Source organism: Eulemur rufifrons, chromosome 7 (genome assembly GCF_041146395.1).
Source record: "Eulemur rufifrons isolate Redbay chromosome 7, OSU_ERuf_1, whole genome shotgun sequence".
Lineage (NCBI taxonomy): Eukaryota > Metazoa > Chordata > Mammalia > Primates > Lemuridae > Eulemur > Eulemur rufifrons.
Genome location: NC_090989.1, coordinates 26394938 through 26403488, shown reverse-complemented (window position 1 = coordinate 26403488; position 8551 = coordinate 26394938). Strand labels below are relative to the sequence as shown.

Genomic DNA, 8551 nt, shown 5'->3' with positions numbered 1-8551 from the left:
ATTGTAATCAGTTTCTTCATCAGTCCACACTGTGCCAGTACCTCTAATTAGCCATAGTCTCATTTTAAAAATCAAGAACAACCCACATGCAATAAAATCAACAGCAACCATCCCTCAGCATCAACTGTATTTTTCACGGGAACTTAACAACATGGAGCAGTTACGTCCAGCTCCTGGGCTCTGACCTACACAGCATACTTGGGGTTAATCAACCTCCCCAATGGGAGGTTGATACCCATTTGGAAGACTAGAGCCCACTCTAGTGCTACCAAACTCATGTGCTATTTTTTATATTTTCATGTATTTTATTCAGTGATGTGCTCATACATAGCAGAAATAGCTTCACTCTCTTACTGCTATGTAGACTACCTACCAACTAAAGCAAACAGCAATTTTAAACAAAATAAAAAATGATCCGTGGTAGGACATATTTATTCCAAGCTTATTTTAGTTTGTGTTGCTCAAATGAGTTCCACATTCCACGAAACTTGTCTTTTCCCTGGGGTTATGCTCCTGCAGCACTTGGGAAAGTGAGCGATGACTACATTAAAAAGCATAAAGCATAATAAAACAATGTGATAAGCCTTGAGGTGCTTTAGTTTTTACTTATTTTAGAATGTATTCACAATTTTTTATGTCTTGCAATAGAGGCGTACATGTATAAAGACTCCTGTTACTCCTCTTATTATATCCACATTTTCTGGGGCCTTGATTCTGTAGTGGGCAATATCACCATATTTAACTTGGAACAAATTTACATGACATCAAAGACAGGCCTCAGCAAGTCGAAGGTGGATGAAACAGGTTCATTGCTCCATGCTGTGTGGCTTACCTGGGCAAGCAGCCATCAAGTCTTGCTTCAGGTGACCAATGTCTTCAGGTGAAACCGAATTGTGTGTGCTTTACCCTTTGTGCCATATGACCATTGTTTTCATTCATAAATAATGATTGAATCACAAGCTCACTTGCTCTAGAATCTAGGAGTAACCTGTGACTAATGATTATTTTGCAAATTACCTAGCCATCTACCAGCTTAAAAAAAAAATATGTTCTCTTATTCTTTTTTCCATCAGAGCTGTTGGGATTCATGAACACTCTCAGATGTTCCTACCAATGTAGGCTTCATCAGAGGCTATTCTCTTATTTTTAACAGCAGGGATAAACTATTTAAGATTTTACCTACAAGTATGAACATATAAAATTTTCAAGCTTAAAATCATGCTTTGGATATTCCTTCTAACTCTCTCTTTAACCTTCTTATGATGAGATGTGACATTTCTATTATGTCATATCATTCAATGCATCATTTAAAAAATAATTTAAAATAATATCTAAAATTTAAAAAGAATTTAGGCACTAACACATGCTATAGTCATGCCTTATTATTTAAAATAATAAAAGAGTAAAATTATATAGGGTATCTCTGAAGGAATATACTCTTCCATGAAGGGTTACATGGCAATGTAAAGAAGCTGTCATGAAGACAGAGCAGTCAACTATAGTTAAATTTCAAAATGATGTAGGAAAAATGTCCTAGAATGAAGAAAAAAATCTGCTTTTTAAAAACTACATTGAAGAATTATTTACATTTTTATTTATAATACAGACTTTTATTCCAGGGATAACTTCTAACAAGCTCAGGATGTGGAATATTAAATTAATTATTGCAACATATAGCCTAATAATGTGAGTACATTATAAACTATCAAAGGTTTAAAAACACCAAAGCAGGCCATGTGATTTTGGTTAACACACTCATAGTGACTATAGGCAATTCTTAACCTTCTTGATTTTTACATCACAGTTTTGCTCTTTGGTTTACTTCTTCCTGTGATCAATACCCAGGCAAAGCCAGAGCTCTTCAGGAGAAGATTGCGATTATAACAACATCAGCCTTTGCTTTTAGCAGAGTGATGAGGTTATCAATAATGCATTGGAGATCCCAGGAACCTTGAACATACACACATCACAGCTGCCCTGCATTTATTGTAGGACTTGCAGGTTTGAGCTGAGTTGTCACCACCTCTGTGTTTGAGCCAGTCATTGATGCAGTGTCAAGAAATCTTGGGGGCATAGGGAGAGTTGTTGAGATTATATAACTGAAACGTTGCATTTGAGGAGGTTGTTGAGGAGTGAGCATACGTCTATGAAATTGCTTTTATAAAGAAGCCTATTCAATACTCCTTTAGTAACCTTCCGTCTGCCCACTTCCCTTCTAATGTTTATAGGTTTTGTTGTTTCTCTGACAAGTTTATTCATATCCTAACAGCTTGTCTGGCAGCAGGGTTCATGTTCTATACTTGGACTTTCTGGTCACGGTGGTGGCTGAGGGTGATGGAGAGGGGGAATAAGTGAGTGTGGAAATGCAAAGCTGTCTCTTGTTACATTTTATCGATCTCATTCTGGTGTCATTCAATTAAGACAGAAATGTGATGGATAGTCTCTGCACAGATTCCTGGGTTGCTCTCCATCCACTGCAGATAAAGCTTTTGTGTTTTATTTTGGGGGAAGGGGTGGAGAGAGGGCATGGGCAAGTGGGAGAAATCAAAGATGCTATGTGATCTGAATTACAAATCAATGTCTCTCTAAGGATGCTCCAAAATGTCAAACATGCCATGTTTATATTTTCACATACACACAGTACTTCTGTTGATGTAGGAGATGGGTTACTAGAATTAAAGGTAGGGTTAATTATTGTTGATTTATTTTCAAAGACCTATGAGCTAACCCATCCTTCTACCAGCCCAAGATGATTAAAAATGAGCCACATGGAAAAAGACTTGAGTCAAAATCGTGCCATTTTTGAAGTTTGTGAAAATGAGAAATTCTCTTCTATTTTGTTATGGGACTGTGATTCTAGGTTAACCTCTTTGCAAATAGATTTTAAAACTGGTAAAATGAAAATAGTAGGTAAAGTGTTTTTTAGGTTAAATAAATAATAATTATGTCCTATACAATTGAGAAGTATGTTATCATTAGTAAAATACCAGAATTTAGAACTGTATAAATTCTGATCAGTACTCTTGATGACATGTTTTTTCTTAAGTACATCACCATCTTTATTAGATGCCAGAGTTATAATGAGGATGATAAGCATTCATGGATGTGAGAAGCTGTAAATCTAACAATTCATGTAAATAAAGTGTTTTTAAAAAAGACATTAATTACTGCAAACAGATACCATAAAAGCAGGTTATGCTAAGTAAACTGTCTTGATTCCTCTCAAAGCAATGCCAGATTCAAATTGAGCATGCACAATTTTCCAATCAAGTTTATGGCTTCTGATAATTAATCCACAATAAAAGATAGTGTGGAATAAAAATACAAGCAGTAGTTTTAAAGAAGAATAATATGTTAATATCTACACTCTCCTGTGTACTTGGTATGTGACCTTGGAAAAGATACATACATCCTCTAATTCAAACCTTAATTTCATTATCTGAAAACTAATAAACAGAATTACTGTGAGAATTATGAGACTAAAAGTATAGAAATGCCTATTTCATGCTTTTCCTATGTACGTGTCACACAAGAGGCATCAAACACATTTAGTTTTATCCTGAATTCTCCTGTATGATTTTGATACTGATAATTTGGTCCTATAATAAGCTTGCTCAGTCATTTGGGAAAGGAATGTAAGCAAAGAAAAATAATACACTTGGGTCCTACCACTGTGAGTCAAAAATTTTCCACATCCAAATTCACGGAAGCTAATTTACTAGTCCATGTAACATTTCACTCAAGAAATTTCCAATTGTTCACCAAAAGTTTGTCCTAAAATTTCATTTATGGAAGAGACTCTGTGCATCATGTCTTAAACCAAATTTGTAAAGATATTTAAGTATGCTTTTAAATATCCTAAAGTTAAAGAACAGTAATTGGCTAAAACAGTTATTTACTAATTTTACAAAGGTTATAGAAATGATTTAGATCGGGATCTAATTGATAATCCACATTTAACCCACTCAACAAGTTAGAAAAACACAAAATCTTATATCACTGGCTCATGCATCGCCCTGTAGGCATTGCTGAAAGTTAAACGTATATATGTAAAGTGGGGTATGGCTCTCTTCATTTTTTTTTCCTTCTGAGGTCATACAGTTTTAAATAGAATGTTTAAAGAAAACCAACTTCATGAGTTAAGGCTTACCTCAAATATATATCAAGGTATAATTGCCATCTATTTAAGGAAAATACATCCATTACAGGCAGGTAGTAAGTAAAGGATTTTTCTACATGATCAAAACACAAGTAATTAGAGTATTTCTGGTAAAAGGGAGGCTTTATCCTAAATTTTGCACATGATTTTTTCCCAATTATCTACTTTGTGTGTGGTAAGACTGCTTAATACATCCTTTCTGAAAACTACCAACACTTTGTTGAAGATATGAGTTAACAGATTTCTACAGTCTAACATAATCGTTGTGAACTCAGTCAGCATTACTGGGGAATAAATGTATTTGTGTGTTTTCATGGGGGATTAATACAGATCATTTCACTCATTTCATAAAAGGTATCCATAGTACACCTTGATGTCTTAGAATAACGTTCATTTCCCCCCCTAGTAAAGTAGGAATCGCAGTGGTGTGTTTGGTCATTCTCATACCTTTGAAATAGTTTAGGTCTAATCTGGGGCTCGGATGCTTCTTCATTCTCTTGGATACAAGAAAATGGTTTTGAAAAACAGTGTTCTAACATACACCCTGTTCTACAGCTGGAATTTCAAATATTTTAGAAGGTAGATTTAAAAAAATTAACAAGTAATTATGATTTGCAGAATTTACAGAAACAGAGACTCTAGTTTGGGATCTTACCTTATACATTATAACTTCCAGTGTTCAATTCCAGGAGAACACGTGCCCTAATACTTGTGGCAATATTGCCTCCTCTTAAAAATCTTAAAGAAACGTTTTCATGGCAATGTAGGATAGTTAAGCACAAGTTTTCAATTATAAATATTTGTTTGTTTATTTATTTGTATATCCAAAGAATCCTTTATTGACCAGATGCAGACTGTGGCATTTTTATATATATAAAAGGTTTGAAGATCTGACAGGCAGTAATCCCATTGCCCACCCACCACCCTCAGCACTGATTTCCTGCCCCCTTCAAATGGAAGAGGGATGATTGCCCCACCCAGGCCACAAGGCCACACTTCCCTGCAAGACAGAGGGAGAAGGGGGCTTTACTGTAGCCACCCCCTGCCCATCAGAAATCAACCAGTATTCTCTCAAAGGAAAAAAAAAATACAGAAATCAAAACATTTAAATATGAAAAACCAAAGGGAATTGGGTGGTTATCTTTTTTAAAATGTTTCACTGCCTTCAGCTAATATTGAAAAGCTTGCTGTTGTTGTTTACTTCCCATTTCTTTATAAGCTCTGCTTCCAATTAGAATGTAAGCATTGTAAAGTAAAAAACAATTGCAGATGATGAAAGAATGCTGAAGTAACCATGCTGAAACTGCTACTTGTCCTCAGGAGAAGACTGTTGCCATAATCTTCTCCATTCTTATTTTCTGTTCATCGAAGAGGTTTAAAGGATGATGCCATCCCTAGACCCTGGCAGTTTCTTCTCTTCCACATTCAAATACTTACTCTACATTTATTATTGATCTAACATGATGCCCTAAGTATTATGTTGCATGTAGTATATGAACAATTTCAAATTAATAAACTATATGCAATTTTTGTAATCACTTGTCTGTCTTTAGGTTTGCAGGATTCTGATCAGTATCTGCCTCCCTCAGTCTCTCTGTCTTCTCTCTGATTCTTAAAAAAAAAAATTAGGTCTTTCACATGGCTTTCTGGCCATAACAACATGGTTTCAAATGGCTTCCTCAGTAGTCCACTACCACATATGTCAAGTAAATTGTTCTTTTGAAACTTCAAAGTCTTTCTTAATACTCTTTTTGTTAAAGTTCCAGCCTAAAAAAATTTTGCTTTGATATTTTTCACCTGAGACTCCTATTCAAGGAAATCCATTCTCTATTTTGGCTCATTCTCTCTGCCTCTTTTTGCTCTCTTTCTCTCTCTGTCTCTATTTTTTTGCACTTTACTCATCTCTTTCTGTCTAATTGTGTTGACAATTTTTTGTAATCATAACACTGGAGTTTTAGATGTGGCATGAACCACACACTACATCTCTGTGTTTTCACATATGAATATTCTAAGGCCCAGAAAAGCTATAATTGCTCAAATCACAGAGAAAGTTTAGGAAATGCCCTTGCCCTTTGGAAAAATCTGAATGCCTTACGGAGCGTCAGTCTATCACCTTGTCTTTGAGTTTGCAGCACAGAAATCCTTGTCTTACTCATCTGTCTGTCCACAGTGCCTGGCACTCTGGTGGAGGTCAATATGTACTTGTTATAATAGTTAGAAAACTTTATGTCATATTTGAAAATGTTAATAACACAAGATGAGTTAAATTTTATCTTTCCAAACCCAAACATGCTAATTATATGTTCTGAGCATGAAGAGAAAATTGAATGTTTTAAAACTATGTCCTGATAATTTTCTCTTCATCGAGATTGTGTTGATCCAGAGGAAAGAATTGGGACCCTATATTTCTGTTTCTCCTCTGGCCATTTCTAGATGGTTAATATTAGCATTAATATTCTTCTTATTTTTATATTTGAAGAAGGTACATCCAAGAAGCTCATTTATTAAGATCCTTTTTGAGAATATCTGCAGATCTGCTACACATATAAGCTATTTTGGTACTGAAAGTTTGAGCAACACTCTGCTAAGAATGTAGGTATACTCCCGAATCATACATTCAAAAAGACACTGAAGATGAAAACTAGAAATTCTCCATGTTGACCAAACTTCTCACTCTATTCTCACCAAGTCTTTTTACCTTTTCTCTCACCAAAATCTGATTTATTCCTTATGAGGTTTTGGGGTTGTGTTCTGTTTTATTTTCAGTCATTAATGAGGATAGTATCAGTTATTTGGCTGTCCACTTGAAATACATAGGTTAGTATCGAACCAAACTTTTCTCTGACCATCAGGCACAGGAAACATTCTAAAAGACTGACTTGTAACAGACTGAATCAAAGGTGTGGAAAAGGAAAGTGCAATTGTCTGGACAAGTTGGTCAAAGAGAATAGCTATAAAACGGAAGTGAGGCCATGCTGCTTTCAACTGTGACTTAAGAAAAATAATTTTGGTGTGTCTATTCATAACTAGAGATGTCTTAAAAGATAGACATGCATTTCTTGGCTCATTTCCTATCATGTTAGATTGTTTCTGGGTTTTTTCTTTTCCCCATTCAAGCGAGTTCATAAAGAGGAAGGTTCACTGTTTTAGAGTGAGCTACAAAAACGATCTGTACCTCAGCTGGGTTCAGGATTCTGTTGTACTTGGTCATTGTACCCAAGGGTGATAAAGTCCTTGGGGATTAACTCTCACAAATTCAAGTTTATGAGAGACTTACCTACACACAAAAAAGAAAACTACCATGGATAAACGGGCATATCTACTTGTTAGCTGGTCAAAAGTTTTTCTCCCCAGTAGAAAAGACAATTTAGGAACTCATATCATTATTTGTATGGCCCTTATAGGTTATAAAATGAAAATAAATAGTATACATTAATCCTAATGTCTATCACCATATAATTCTTATTCGACCTTGCAATCATGTGAGGAGGAGACCTCAACTTGGTTGGTGAAAAGCTTCCTTTAAATGGACTCTATGTTATGTCCTCCCTTTTTAGTATTCATGCAGATCATCACTGTTTACAGATAAAATAAATCATAAGAATGATATAATTCAAAATAATTACAAATAACTAAACAAAATAAAGTTCCAAAAGAACAAAGCAGTTAACAAACTAAAACATGTCACTAGTAGGCACAGATGTATATTCTGATACTTTTTGTTTGTCTATTTATCTGTTTTGATTTTAGCAATTATTAATAGCAATTTACCTAGCAAAGTGTCAAATGCAAAATAAAGCTGGATTAGATTACTTGTAATATTGTTTCCAGATATCACAAATATATGAAAAGTCCCTGAACAACTGTACTATTTTATATCCTTTCTGAATTTTGGAAGATAGGCTTTCTGATTTTTTTTTTAATTGGCAAAAACTAATCAAAGGTCTCTTATGTGAGCACTAAACTCAGGACAGAGTGATATGAATGTACGAAGACATCGCTTCTTTAAGCTGCTTGCAGTACTTCTGGGTAGAAAGGCTCTGCAAATAAAAGGAAGCTAACCATTGTAAGTCAGTTCGAAGTGCTAAAGAAGTGATACAAATGATACCTCTTCAGAACTTCAAAAGAGATTTGTGCTTTTATCTATGTAACCTGAAGCAATCAGAGAAGGCTGTTTGGAGGAAATGTGATTTGAGAATGGTTCTAAAAGAAGGTTAGAGATAGAAAAGCCACCACCGCCAACAACAAAAATCCCAGAGAACTCTATATTTCTACTGTCAATCTCAAGACCATGAAGAACTACTCATTACAGATGGAGGAAACAGGCCCATTAAGATTGCACCTGGACTTCACAGGGAAGATCAAGAGCACAGAGATTGATATTTCTTGCAT

General features: G+C 35.0%; 1 non-coding gene across 1 annotated transcript; it reads right to left on the bottom strand.

Moving 5' to 3' along the window:
* Positions 1-1065: 1065 nt before the first annotated feature.
* On the bottom strand, positions 1066-1133 carry LOC138388974 (small nucleolar RNA SNORD74). Its single transcript, XR_011234421.1, has one exon. It is a non-coding gene; the product is annotated as a small nucleolar RNA SNORD74 (small nucleolar RNA).
* Positions 1134-8551: the final 7418 nt, after the last annotated feature.